Genomic DNA, 13,248 nt, shown 5'->3' with positions numbered 1-13,248 from the left:
CCCAAGGTCCTTCATTATCTCAGCTCCACTGTTAGCCTGGCCAAGCTCCCCCTGACTTTAGGTAAGACCGGAATTAATATTAATACTTCAAATTTGAATGGGAATGAATGAAACTGAAAAGCCACTGGAATATCATAATTCAGCACAGGACATGTGCATTTGCTGATTGAAGCCTTTTCTCCTGGGATTTGATTTTTTATTGGCACTCAGCCCATAGAACAGCTGATGGACACATTCCTGAAATTTTTCTGTTGATACAGGAAATTAGATTATCAAACTTAAAGTGCTTAAACTGAGATTTTCCCAAGGAGCTTGCAGTGGGTCACATCTTCGTTAATCTTTTGCCTAATAAGAGACTTCATAAACAAAGCAACATCCCAAATATCTGTGGATTGTAATAATTAACAACGAAAGTCCACGTTACACTTTAGATTCACAAGGCTGAGACAATTCCTCCCACAGAAAAGGATCTTGGTGGCATAATATAAACTTATTTAAGACTTCCACAACTGTATCCATTTTCTTCCTGATTTAGTCAGCTTTGAGTGCAACAGGCTTAATTTATGATGTTTAATTGGAGCTCAATGCTTGGAGATAAAAACCACATTGTTTACTTTCTCATTCCACATTGCGCTCAAATTCACAGTGAAGTGAAAAATCTGATGTGAGAAGATTTTAAATACATCTTTGGGATTTTTTTATTCCTTTCAGACAGCTTTGAAGGAGAAAACTTGGAAAAACAAGGTCTTTCTTTAGCATAGGCAACATCATCTTATATAATGATCTAAGTTGTAGTAGCTACACCTTTTTGTAGATGAGAAGTACATATCATGCATAAAAATACACACTTGGGGAGGACTTAAACAGTGCTCTGGCAAATAAACTCAGAATACTACTTTTCAGCTAGGATATATTAAAAGTTATTACCTCCAATTAAATAAGCAAGTAGAAATTATTGTTGTAATTGTCCTTGGAAAGGAGTGCCCTGATGGAGGATATGAAAAAATGTGGAAGCATTGGTATTAAAGTCAAGCTCTCCATGGAGCTGGTGATCCTTGGGGGTCCTTTCCAGCTCAGGATGTTCTGTGATCCACCACGGTTCTCTCTGAAAGGGAGAAATGGCTCTGTTAGGGACCCAAAGATGGCAATTTCACTGAGAATTAAGACTTTCTTTTCAAAAGATAATAGTCTTCCTGAAATTTGAGCTAAGTATTTGTCAAGGCAATTTTAGCCTAAGGTTTGGGGGAGGAAATCTGAAAAGTTGTGCCATTTGGGGACAAATACCAGCAGAACAGAAGTGTTGCGTAGGTAAGTGAAGCAAAATATAACCATGGGAACTGCTGATTTTGTTCTCTTCGAGAGCCTTGTTATTTTTTTAAGCCAGGAATCGATGAACTTTTCAAAGGTGGTTTTTTTTTGGCTTAGGTAGGGAGTTGAGAAGTACATGAGGCCAGATGAAGAGCAGGGAGAACACTGCCAAACAACCCACATGCCCAAGTCGTGTGGACATAAAGCCCGTATCCATCAGCCTGGAAATTCCTTCCTTCCCAAGGCTATTAACGACTTGTGCTAGCGAGAGACGTAGAATCCTATTTACAGCAGTGCTGCACCCTCAGTTCTTCCTTTACAGCACTAATGAGGCGTTTCGGTGCTGCTGAAGGAGAGAGATTTTAATTCTTCACGTTAAGCCCCTGGCTGGGCTCCGGAGCTGCAGATCCAAGCATCTGGTGGATCATTTGCTAGCTGTCAGCAGCAAAGTCTGTCTATTTTCTGGATCAAACCGCCAGAACATCCCAGCCCTTTAACTGGGGCTCTGAAAAAAATAAAACTTGGAGGGTCATAAACTTTAATGGACTAACACAGCAAAATAGGGTAAATGATATGCATGTCTGCCCAAAACTGGGACAGGTTCTAATCTTTTCCTTCACTGCCTAAAAGGTTCATTTTCTGCTGCAGATTTAAGGCATTTAGTATAGGAAACCACAGGAGCAGTTGTGAGCCTTGGAAAATCCTGGGTTTACAGCTGTAAAAGTACTGGTAGTGAACTGATCATCTGAACATGCTGTAAAAATCATGGAATCATAGAATTTCGGAATGGTTTGGGTTGGAAGGGAATGTAGAGATCATCCAGTGCCATCCCCTGCCGTGGGCAGGGACACCTTCCACTAGCCCAGGTTGTTCCAAGCTCTGTCCAGCCTGGCCTTGGACACTCCCAGGGATGGGGCAGCCACAGCTTCTCTGGGCACCCTGTGCCAGGACCTTATCACCACCTTCAAAAATATTTGAGTGCTCACAATTCCAAACCTCTTCTGGTGGAGAACTATGGCAAATTAATTCTCCTCTTCACTTTTGCCATGTTGGATTTGCTCTTACTCCCTTTTCCATCTACCATAGATCCAGCTGGGATGTATCCTCATCAGAAGTGTGGGAAGGAAAGAAGAGCTGTGATGTCTTGAGCAGATTAGACAAACTGAAGAGCTGAAAATTTATTTTGAAAAGTGATTTTGGTCTTGTGAAGACTGAAAGCGAGATTTATTTTTTCCAGTTTCTTTGGAACCTTTCAGTATTTTCTGGGATGGATCCTTTGGAAGCCATGGTTTGTGACATCCAACATGTGCAGGGTTTTCCACCTTCCCTGGGCAGATTCCTCAGGTCTCTGCCCTCAAGCTGAGATCGAGGGCAGAAATCAGCCTCTGTCCTGGCCTGGGGAAAGTCCCCTCTGAAACCCAACAGGTTCTGCCTCAAAATTAAAATGCAAAATTTCGTGTCTTTTTTTTTTTAAAGGGGTGGGAGGGGATGGTGGTGGTGGTTGGGATTTTGTTTATTTGGTTGGGTTTTGTTGGTTTTCTTTAGAAAATTCTGTATAAACTCCAATACGACCTTTCCATAGAATCATGGAATCATTAAGGTTGGAAAAGACCTCCAGGATCATCAAGTCCAACCTTCCACTGAATCCCACCATGTCACTAAACCAAATCATGGAGTTCCACATCCAGTTGTTTTTTGGACACTTCCAGGGATGGGGACTCCACTGCTGCCTGTCTCAGTGCCTGATCAGCCTTTCTGTGAGGAAATTTTTCCCAATAGCATCAAATCCTGTCCCTTAGTAATATCACATCCTGATACCAAACAAAATAATTTCCCCACATGAACATTTAACACACATTTTTATGCTTCATTCATACCTGGCTTTTCTTTTGAATTTTAGCCTTTCATTATCTTGAAGCTGAAGGAATGAACTCCCACTTAAAAACATCAGGACACTTTACCTGGGGAAATAAACTGATTTATGCAAAGACATTCTAGTTCTATTAAATAAAATTCTAATGGTTTTATTTACAACTATTTTAGAATAATTAGTATCTGATAGAGTTATTAAGTTTGACAGGAAAGGTAGGAAACTGTTATTGCTTTACAAGTATTTCCTTCTAAATCTTTCAGGCTAAACAGTTACTTTATTGTTCATAAATTTTTCCTAAAGGGTTGTTATTAGTGGACCAGTATTTTTATTTTATATACCATGTTTTACTAATGACAGCATATATGAGGCCATTGTTCCCTCAGAAAATTCCTGTGTTCAATCATTATGTGCAAAAGCTTTAGATACTCTTCTATTTAATCACTTTTTTTTTAAGATATGTATTCAGTTAAAGTTTCCTCCATAGCTGGAGAAAGGTATTTAACACTTCTCCAAGCAGTTTATCAAATATCCCCCTTGCCAAGTTGCCTATTAATTTAGTCATCACCACTTGTCACCAGGTTTGAATAAATGAGCATTTTCAATAAACCTAAGGCAGCTCTGAAAGCAGATGCTAATTTTGTATTCATGCTCCTCTGAAAATAAGAGTCAAAATACTCAGATGGTAAAACCATCAAAACAAGAAAAAAATGTGTTCAGTTGTTCTCTTTTAAGAAAGACATAATTAATATTATTTAGCTGTCTTTCAGGGCTTTATTGGTACTTCATATATAACCTTGCACTCTGAAAGTGCCAAACCCATGTTTAATTCTGACTGCCAACCAAGGCATGCCTTCTGACAATTAAGAGGTAATTAAACAATTGGACAGAAGTTAATAATGAAGAACTAGGCATATCTTTTGAAATGACAGAATTGAAAAATTCTAATTTTGGTTTGTTGTTTACAATGGACAATTTTGTCTGTCTGTGCTCCTCCTTCCATGTCCCTTGCACAAGGGAGTCCCCTGTACCTGTCCCATCAGGGTGTGCTCACCATCTCCCATTTTGTGCAGGAAAGTTCTGACTCCTCATCTGTTCTGTTGTCTCATTCCAACTTTGTGCCACAACTGGTCTTTTATCAAAATCACTCCTGTAATTTTTTGGCTTTGAACCAACTCTGCTCACCTTGCACTCCCGGAGCAGCCCACATGTGCTAATCCTTCTGATTTTCTGTCTCATTATCATCAGCTGAGGTTATTTTTTTCAGCACAGGTGCATTCACATGACAGATGACTGTGTCAGTCTGATCTGATCCTTCCAGTCTGGAGACTGGGATGTGGCAGAGACAAATGACTCTTCCATTTATTTTTGCTTTGCCTGGGAAGATGGTGGCTGCCTTATCCCTGGAAGTGTCCTAGGCCAGGTTGGATGGGACTTGGAGCAACTTGGGATATTAGAAGGTGTCCCTGCCTGTGGCATGGAGTGGAATGAAATTAATTTTAAGGTCCCTTCCAACCCAAACCGTTCTGGGATTCCATGCAACCCTTGGCAAAATAAGTTCCCCTGACAGGCTCGTGGAGCCTCGAGTTTATCTGTGATTTAATAAATAATGCATGGAAAACACAAATAACAATATATTAATTGTGAGTGTCTCAGCAAAGAGAAATTGAAGAAGACTCAGCATCCAGCCTTAGGTGGGAGGGCACTGCCAGAAAGAAAAGCTCCTTCCATCAATGCTGAGTGATGAATAATTGTAGACAATCCGTTGGAACTTATTCCCAGGAAGCTCGTCCTGCCAGTCTGGGCTAAATGTGCTGAAAGGAGGAACTAATTAGTGAGTAAGTTGCTTCCACCAAGTTGAGTGGGCATCAATCACATTCTGCAACTGGGGCAACCCAGCACTGGGCAGCCCCGCACGGCTGCTGTTGTTCGGGAATGGGATCCCAACGAGCCTGGCCCAGCTGCTGTTGTTTGGGAACGTGCTCCCGAGGTGCCCAAGGAGCTGCCAGCCAGCACCAGGTAGAGGCAGCGTGTCATTTGTCTTGTAGGACATGAGAGGATTCTGTTTAGTCCCTTTGTTGGGTGTTTTGGTGTTTGTTTGTTTTTTATGCAGGAAGACAAGCTGGAGTTCCGTGATTAATATGGAATCTGTTGCACTTCCAAATCTCCCTGCGTACAAATACAGATTGGGATCGAAGTGCCTTTGTGTTAAATAAGCCATATCATCCAACAGAGAGTTTGTGTCGGGTTTTTGCTCTTTAATGGCTTTGTGCCAGCTGTGCAGGGCTGTTGGGATTCGATCTGTCAGGGAATCTGCTGGCTAAAACTTAATCCATCAGCAGTTTTGAACAAATCAGAATCATAAAACCACTGAGGTTGGAAAAGACCTCCAAGATCATCCCTGAAATTGTTCAAGGCCTGGTTGGGTGGGGCTTGGAGCATCTTGGGATAGAGGAAGGTGTCCCTGCCCATGGAAGGGGGTGGAATGAGGTGACCTCTAAGATCCCTTCCAACCCAACCCATCTTGTGATATTAAAGCTGCCCTGCTTTGTTTTCTAGCCTCAAAAGAAGATATGAGCAGGTTACAGAGAGCCATAATGAGCCATGAAGTGGGATCAGACTGGAGAAATGTGTCTCATCAAGCACAGCAAAGTCTGTGTGTGGGCAGGCAGGGGTTTTGGAGGGAGCACCTATTTCTCTGCTGCTGAAAGGTTTCTTGCTCTCCATTGTCATGCAACTTCCAGCTTGAGATGGTGAAATGTTGGAATTGGCACTGGAATACATTTTGTGCACATCCTCTCCTTTATTTCCCGACCCCTGTCAGTGCCTGCTCTCTCCACCTCTGCTTTGTAGTCACAAAAGAATGAAATCCTCCTGTCAGTGGCTCCTCCAGGCAGCAGGGCCAGCATTTACAACTGAATAAAACATCTGCATTTTCTTTCCAATTAGCCATTTTGGCTTGTATTTCATGCAGTCCTACTCGTGCATACAGGGCTTAAGGGCAAACCTTTTCTACCAACCCATAATAAACTGTTCACCTAAAGTAAAAAAAACCTCACACCTTTTCTTTTCGGGACACCCTTGGTTTCACATGAAGGGTGGACCAAAGTGAGCTCCTGGGGAGTTTGCTCACAATGTGAGACTAATTCTGAACATTCAGCCCCCTTTTTTCACACCGAAGTGCTTCCACGGGTTTCAGGCTATTTCCTTTTAAGCTTTTAAGTAGATAGTTTATCACGGAGTGACACAAGACTGCTTCCTTCTTTAGAGCCTTTTAAAGATATTCTGTGGCTTTGTTTTATTCAACTTAGGCAAAAGCATAAAGCTTTAAAGGCATTTTTTAACTGTTACATTATAGATGTTCTTCTTTGTAGCAAAAGAAAAAAGCCCAAAACTTAGTGATTTCTAAAGATTTATAAGGTCTTTTGTTTTTCTGTTTTTCCTCCCTCTTTCAAGCTTCTAAACAAACATCAAAGCCTTAAATGGAGACGCAGCATCCAAGTGCTTTTTTCTGATACTGGGTGGAAGGTGCACAAAAGGAAAAAAAAAAAAAGAATTTCCAGCTATGGAACAGAAAAGGCATGGACCAGACACTGGTGATATGGACAGCTCCTGCCTGCAGCACCACTGTGGTCCTCTCCAGACACAGGAAACAGCTCTTGGCACAGTCTTTTTGTCTCTTCAGCCCTTCTGCTGAGACTGCAGATGGAATTACCTGGGCAGTTGGTGGGGATGTCCCCACTCAGGTGCAAATTACTTCATTCCAGTGTGGCCAGGAAATTCAACCAGATAATACAATTGCTATGCAGCCAGGCAGGCTTCAGATTATAGTCTGCCAATAGAAAAAGTTTGGAGTCAGAGGACACAAAAGGTTATTGACATATGAGCTTCAAATTTTTATGAAGCTCAGTGTGCTTAATTTGACCCAGCTGGAGTCTCTGGGAACATTTTAGGGACACACATGATGGGAAAGGTTGCAAAACTGCTGCCCAGTCTCCATGAAAGATAATTGTCTGCACTGGAGGTGACTCATAACTGCCTTTTTCTCCTTTAAAATAAGAAACCTTTCATAAAATATAAGCAATTTCCTCACTCACCTGTCTTCCACACTTGACAGATGAATTGCTGTGAAAAGTCTTTCGAAGAAGCATCTGATCAAGGTTCCCCCTCCACCTTCCATTTGAAAAACTGCTACGTGTGCAAAAATTCCCAGGAAAGGGAACAAACAAAAAAATCAGGAGTGACTCTGAAGTTAAAAAATCCATGTAAGAACATCCTCAATTCCCTTTTTTTGTAACGGAAAGACACAGGCTTTTAGGTGGGAGAATTTTTAGTCTGTAAATCAACATTTGCTTCAGCTTTTATAGATCTTTACCATGGCAGGAGAGTGTTGGTGGATGACTGCATGTGACTGCACTTCCAGGAGGACTCTCTCCTTAAAACACTGAGCTTATCTCTACAGAAATTTCCTCTTGTGAACTCTGCCTAAATGGGGTAAACACAGCTCAGACAATTCCGTTTGCCAAGGGATGGAGATGGGGATCACTTTGGGGTGGAAGGATGCTGAGACCAGCCTGACTCATCCATCCCAAAGTTAAACACTCTGAGGAGAAATGTTCCTGAGATCCTGACAGAGGAACCAACAGGTGACAGGGCTGACAACTGATCTGACCCAGCCTGGGGACATCTGACATCAGTCACTTTATGCCGTCAAAGCCCAGCCCCACTTTTTAATGGGAAGATCTTCTAACACCCCCCTTCTGGGAGTGTGTGGCGATTCCTCCCTGGAGTGGGGACATCCTCAAGGTCACTCCTTGAGGGTGAGGAAAGAGATTTGGTCACTGGGATGGGGGAGTGACATCAATCTCTACCTAATAACTGTTCTTCTAGCTTTGATGTCATTGCTTCAATAAATAAGGCACCGTATTAGTTATAGCTGCCTGTACTGTGTAAATAATTCTGATTAAGATCTTTCAGTTTAAGCATTACCATTATCACCATCATTCTAATTGCAGGGATACAACTCAGGAAGGGCCTAGGAATGGGGAAGAGGATGGTTTTTTATCTTCTTATTTGAGATTTTCAGCCTATGCTGCTGAGATAGGATTTACTTTACCCTCTTCACCTAATAAACATTTACTGGAGAAATGATTTTCCCTTTGTGGGCCCTATTGGAAAAATGAGCCTTCTGAACACTGAAATAATTGGAAATCTTGGATATTTGGTAGTCTCCGAGGCCTTGTGTTTTGCTGACACAGAGATGTCCCTCTGGCTCCCAGGTCAAATAAAAACAGTGACACAATTCAGGGGTTGCCTTTTCCTATTCTTAAAAGCTCTGGAGAAATGGACACCACTAACTGTGAGTTTTCTCAGTCAGCTGGGGCGTTTGCACTGATAAACAATAACTCAGCATTCCCTTTTCACCCTGAATTTCCTGAAGGAACTGAAAATGCAGGGCTGGCAAATGCTTAATGTGTGTATTTCTGATTGCTTGTATAGGAGAGGTTGGTCAGACATTGGAAAGGGCTGCCCAGGGAAGTGGTGGAGTCACCATCCCTGGAAGTGCTCAAAAGATGTGCATGTGGCACTTGTGGACATGGTTTAGTGCCGGGTTAATGGTTGGACTCAATGATCTTGGAGGCCTTTTCCAACCTTAATGGTTCCCTGATTCTATATGTGTGCTGTAGTTTTAATTAGACATTTTAAATAGGCTGCTATGATGGGATTTTTATTCATTTATTATTCCTTAATTACTTAGCTAGTCTATTATAATTGAAATATGTGTTCTGTGGTCTCGTTTGAAAAGAGATTGAAAACTAAACATAGGAGCTTCTCAGTGGATGCATTAATTGGGAAGTCAGATAATCAATAAGGGGAAAAACTAAATTAGGGACAATTTAAAATACTCGTGGCAAAGCTATTCAATCAAGGAAATTGAGGGATTTCTCCAACAGAAACTGGGCCCTCTTCCCTCCCATCCCTGGGGATGAGTGCTCTGGTGTCCATCCCTGCACTGGTGGCTAGGGATGCACAGCCTCATTCCCAAACTCCAGGCGTGGGTGAGGGCCATCCCTGGAAGCCAGGGAGAAAATGATGGGCTCCATATTCCTGAGGCACAGAGCTAAATCAGGGGCACAGAGGGGCTGTTCTGGATGCCTGACATGGCTTTTAAATGGTGGCCTGTTAGTGCAATATTTTAGATTAAAACCTGTAATCATGACTCTCTAAGAGAGGACTGATGACCCGAAGCAAAGCTTTTTATATTTTCTGCATTGTTAGAAAGCAGCAGAGTTTGAAATGTACAGGTTTTGCTGCCCTACAAATGAATGAAGGGGTAGGAAAGTCCAAATCAATATCAATAATATTAAATAATCATCTTTTTTCAACCACGGAACCATTTATATTGGGAAAAACCTCCAAGATCAACAGGTCTGACCTCTTGCTTCCCTCAGGCCCCATGGAGTCAGGACACGAAAAGTTTAGTGGAGACTGTCAGAAACATTTTGTTCTAACAGGGTGACCAGCAGTGCCAGCTTGGCTGCAGTGACACCAGACTAGTATTTGGGCAATGACATTAAAGGCAGCACTGCACAGCTTCTCTGGGCACCCTGTGCCACCCTCACCGCGAGGAATTCCTTCCTGACATGCAGTCTGAATCTAAATTTAGTTTTTCATGGCCCGGGAGTGGAATTGGCCACTCTTTTATTCAGCTTGGAGATAAATGGATGAGAGCACTGAGCTGCTTTGAGATTTTGAAGCAAACCCCTGACCTTGATTGAAAACTCTGTGAAGAAATGAGACCAAACCCCGGAGATCAAGGGTTGATGTGCACACCCCAGTGTGTGCTGCTTGTAAAAACCTCCACATTTACCAGAAAGAATGTTTTTAAATGTCAGAGCAATGGGCATGGGGAAATCCTTTCTGATCTTGATTGTGACAGCTCTGAGGACTGGCACCTCCCTGAGAGATCTGGGATGCAGAAGTGTGGACGTGCAGCTCCTGAATCCTTTCTGTGTGGAGAGGGTGGATCTGGCTTAGTGTCCAGCCCAACGAGCTGGGGCAGCTCCGTACACCAGAAACTCTTTACTCTCTGATAGTCAGGATGCTTCACCTTCCTTGCCACCATCCAAAAATAAAGTTCCCTGGGATGAAACAATCCAGAATAATCAAAATGTTTTTGCTCTGGACAGGGACCTGCATTCCAATGCCAGGTTGGATGGGGTTTGGAGCAACCTGGGATAGTGGAAGGTGTCCCTGCAGGGGGTGACACTGGATGGCCTTTAATGTCCCTTCCAACCCAAAACATTCTGGAATTCTATAATTCCTATGAAGGGAAGTCTAAAGGATTTTTATCAGAGGGAGGAGAAGCCAAATTCATACGCTTTAACATGAAACAAGTGTATTTGTTGCCAACTGCTATTTTATTTTCATTGGAATCTGGTGTTCCAGAATGAGGCTGTTTCAACCTTCTCCATCCCTCCCTTCATTTAATTCACTGCTGCCACATAATTTGGAACAGGAATTTCCAATTGCATGTTTGTAGATGAGCACACACATTCCTAAAATCAAATATCTCCATTAGCGGCCTTGGACTTAACATGGAAACGGGAAAAGGCTTTAATTCATACATTACATGGGATCTTGAGCAACTTTAAATAACCTTCCCTTCCAAGGCTCCAGCTCTGGTCAGTGCAGAGATTAACCCAGAAAAGAAACCAAGTTCCAGCAATCAAGAGAGTGATGAGACTGATTAATCCTCTCCATGACTGCAGAGGGAAGAAAGAAAGATAAGCCTCATCAGACAAATGTTGGCCTTCAGGAACTCTTCCTTAGCATATTTGCATTCATAAATTAAATTAACTCAGGCAGCTGCATGAACCCCAAAGTTTCAATTATTAAAATGATGACTACGTAAAAAAGATACAGGAAATTGCAAGGGATTGCTGTACAAAATATTAATTTTTTTAGGTTAAATGCAGATGATGGGGCCCATCCCTGATTTTGCCATCTGTTTGGCCATAGAAGAACTTCCAGTAATCATTACAAATGACTATAATGGAGGTTTCTACTCATATTTATAAAATTAGAATTGATATCGAAGAAAGGCAGTAGGTGAACACAGCCATGGTCCTGTACAGACCACTGAAGTGACTGAATCTGATCCTAATTAGTCATTATTGATTATTCTTGTATTCTAATTTCTGCAGAACTGAAATATATCAGTAAACAAATACAGAAAATAGTTTAGATGTCATTGAAATCCCAGCACTAAAAATTGACTCCAGGAGGAAAAAAAAGTGTCAGAGTTCTTTCTAAATAAGAAATAAATTGTCCTTTTTTACAGCTTATTCTTTGCTGGCAGTATGGATCTCCTTGATGTAACTTCTATATAAAAGAGCAAAATGCACCCTCATTGGTAGCAAGAAAGTTTCATGGAGGCACAAAGAGTGTTTTGCAGTTTAGTTATACTAAAGTTTGTGGCAGAACTGGTGGACATTCTCTTGGCAGAATTTAAAATTCATGTGGGGAAAGAATGTCAGTACATTTTCTAATGGATTAGAAAACACTCTAAAGTGAACATCTCAGACCTGATAAATAGAAAGGGTTGTGCAGAGGCAGAGCATTCACAGCATTTCTGCAGAGAAAAGTGCAAAAAGAGAAAGAAAAACCATCAGAAGCCTGGATTAATGCACGTGCACCAGCACAGCTTCTTAAATCCTGTGTGACGGCTCGAACATGACAACATGGAACAGCTTCCCAGGACATGGCCAAGGAGATAAATTTGGCAGCAGCAGGTGTTCATTTCCCCCAGGAAACTCCTAAAAGTGCTTAAAACCAGTGGGTTATCTACTTAACCTTGTTCTCAAGGACAGAGCAGAGAGGCAGATCGGCACTTGCTGTGGAATTCTTGGGAAATGTTACATTAAAAAGTAAAGACACTGCTCATTATAACTCAGTGCTCCTTTCAAAACTGCCAGAGATCAGCGAGGCTGAGAGCTCTGCAGGATTTAAAAATCAATTGGATAATTACAGTGATCCATGAGTCATCATAGCAAAGACTAAACAAAGACTCATTTCCTCTTCCTCAATAAATAAACACATGTCTTGGAAGAGAAAATAAAGGTTCAACCTGCAGGGCATAAGCAGCCTCTGACTAATGGGGGTTGGGAAGGAATATTCAGGAAGAAATACTGTACCTAAGCCAGGCTTAATGTAGGGGCTTAATGGTTTGGGGCTTAATGTAGGAGTTCTAAGTTCCTCAGGCACTGGGAAATCAGAGTCTGTAGTGCTACCCTGTGGTGTGGTCAGCACTCTCCAAATTACTGAGAGCCTTGCACAGAAAAATTCCCATGAGGAGCAGCTGAAGGAGCTGGGAAAGGGGCTCAGCCTGGAGGAAAGGAGGCTCAGGGGGGACCCTGTGGCTCTGCACAACTCCCTGACAGGAGGGGGCAGCCAGGAGGGGGGTCGGGCTCTGCTCGCAGGGAACAGGGACAGGAGGAGAGGGAACGGCCTCAGGCTGGGCCAGGGGAGGCTCAGGTTGGATATTGGAAAAATGTCTTCAGTGAAAGAGTGGTCAAGCACTGGCACAGCTGCCCAGGACAGTGGTGGAGTCCCCATCCCTGGAAGTGTTCAAGGAAGGAGTGGACATGGCACTTGGTGATCTGGTTTGGTGGGAAACTGTGGGATTCCTTTGAAGGTTGGACTCCATGACCTTGGAAGTCTTTTCCAGCCTCGGTGATTCTGTGGTTCTTCCCCTTCCTGGTAAAGGGAAAAATTCACCACGTTTCCTACCTTCCTACCTAGGGCCCCCTCAGAAGAAATTTGTTCCCTCCTGCTTGGAGGAGCTGGAGGAATCTGCTCCAGCACTTTGGGGAGGGACAGAAATCAGGGCATTAAATAAAGCATTTCAATTCTTTGTAAAAGTGGGATTCTCCTTGATTGCAGTAATTCTGAAAGGCAGAGCTGTCTGATAGGAACGGGCCTTGTCACACACAGCACATGGACAGAAGCTCAGACCCTGGGAGGTAACTGGCACTTGGCAACAGAGCTAAGATTAGTGAAAAAGTGAT

The 13,248-nt window shown here is 42.5% G+C and overlaps 1 long non-coding RNA gene across 1 annotated transcript; it reads right to left on the bottom strand.

Moving 5' to 3' along the window:
* Positions 1 to 860: 860 nt before the first annotated feature.
* LOC104693598 lies at positions 861 to 7,565 on the bottom strand. The gene is made up of 3 exons (XR_752572.3): positions 7,276 to 7,565; positions 6,894 to 7,010; positions 861 to 1,105 (listed from the first exon to the last, which is right to left on the bottom strand). It is a non-coding gene; the product is annotated as an uncharacterized LOC104693598 (long non-coding RNA).
* Positions 7,566 to 13,248: the final 5,683 nt, after the last annotated feature.

This window comes from Corvus cornix, chromosome 8 (assembly GCF_000738735.6).
Source record: "Corvus cornix cornix isolate S_Up_H32 chromosome 8, ASM73873v5, whole genome shotgun sequence".
Taxonomy (NCBI): domain Eukaryota; kingdom Metazoa; phylum Chordata; class Aves; order Passeriformes; family Corvidae; genus Corvus; species Corvus cornix.
Note: the sequence above shows the minus strand (reverse complement) of the source record. Positions and strands in the feature narration are given on the sequence as shown.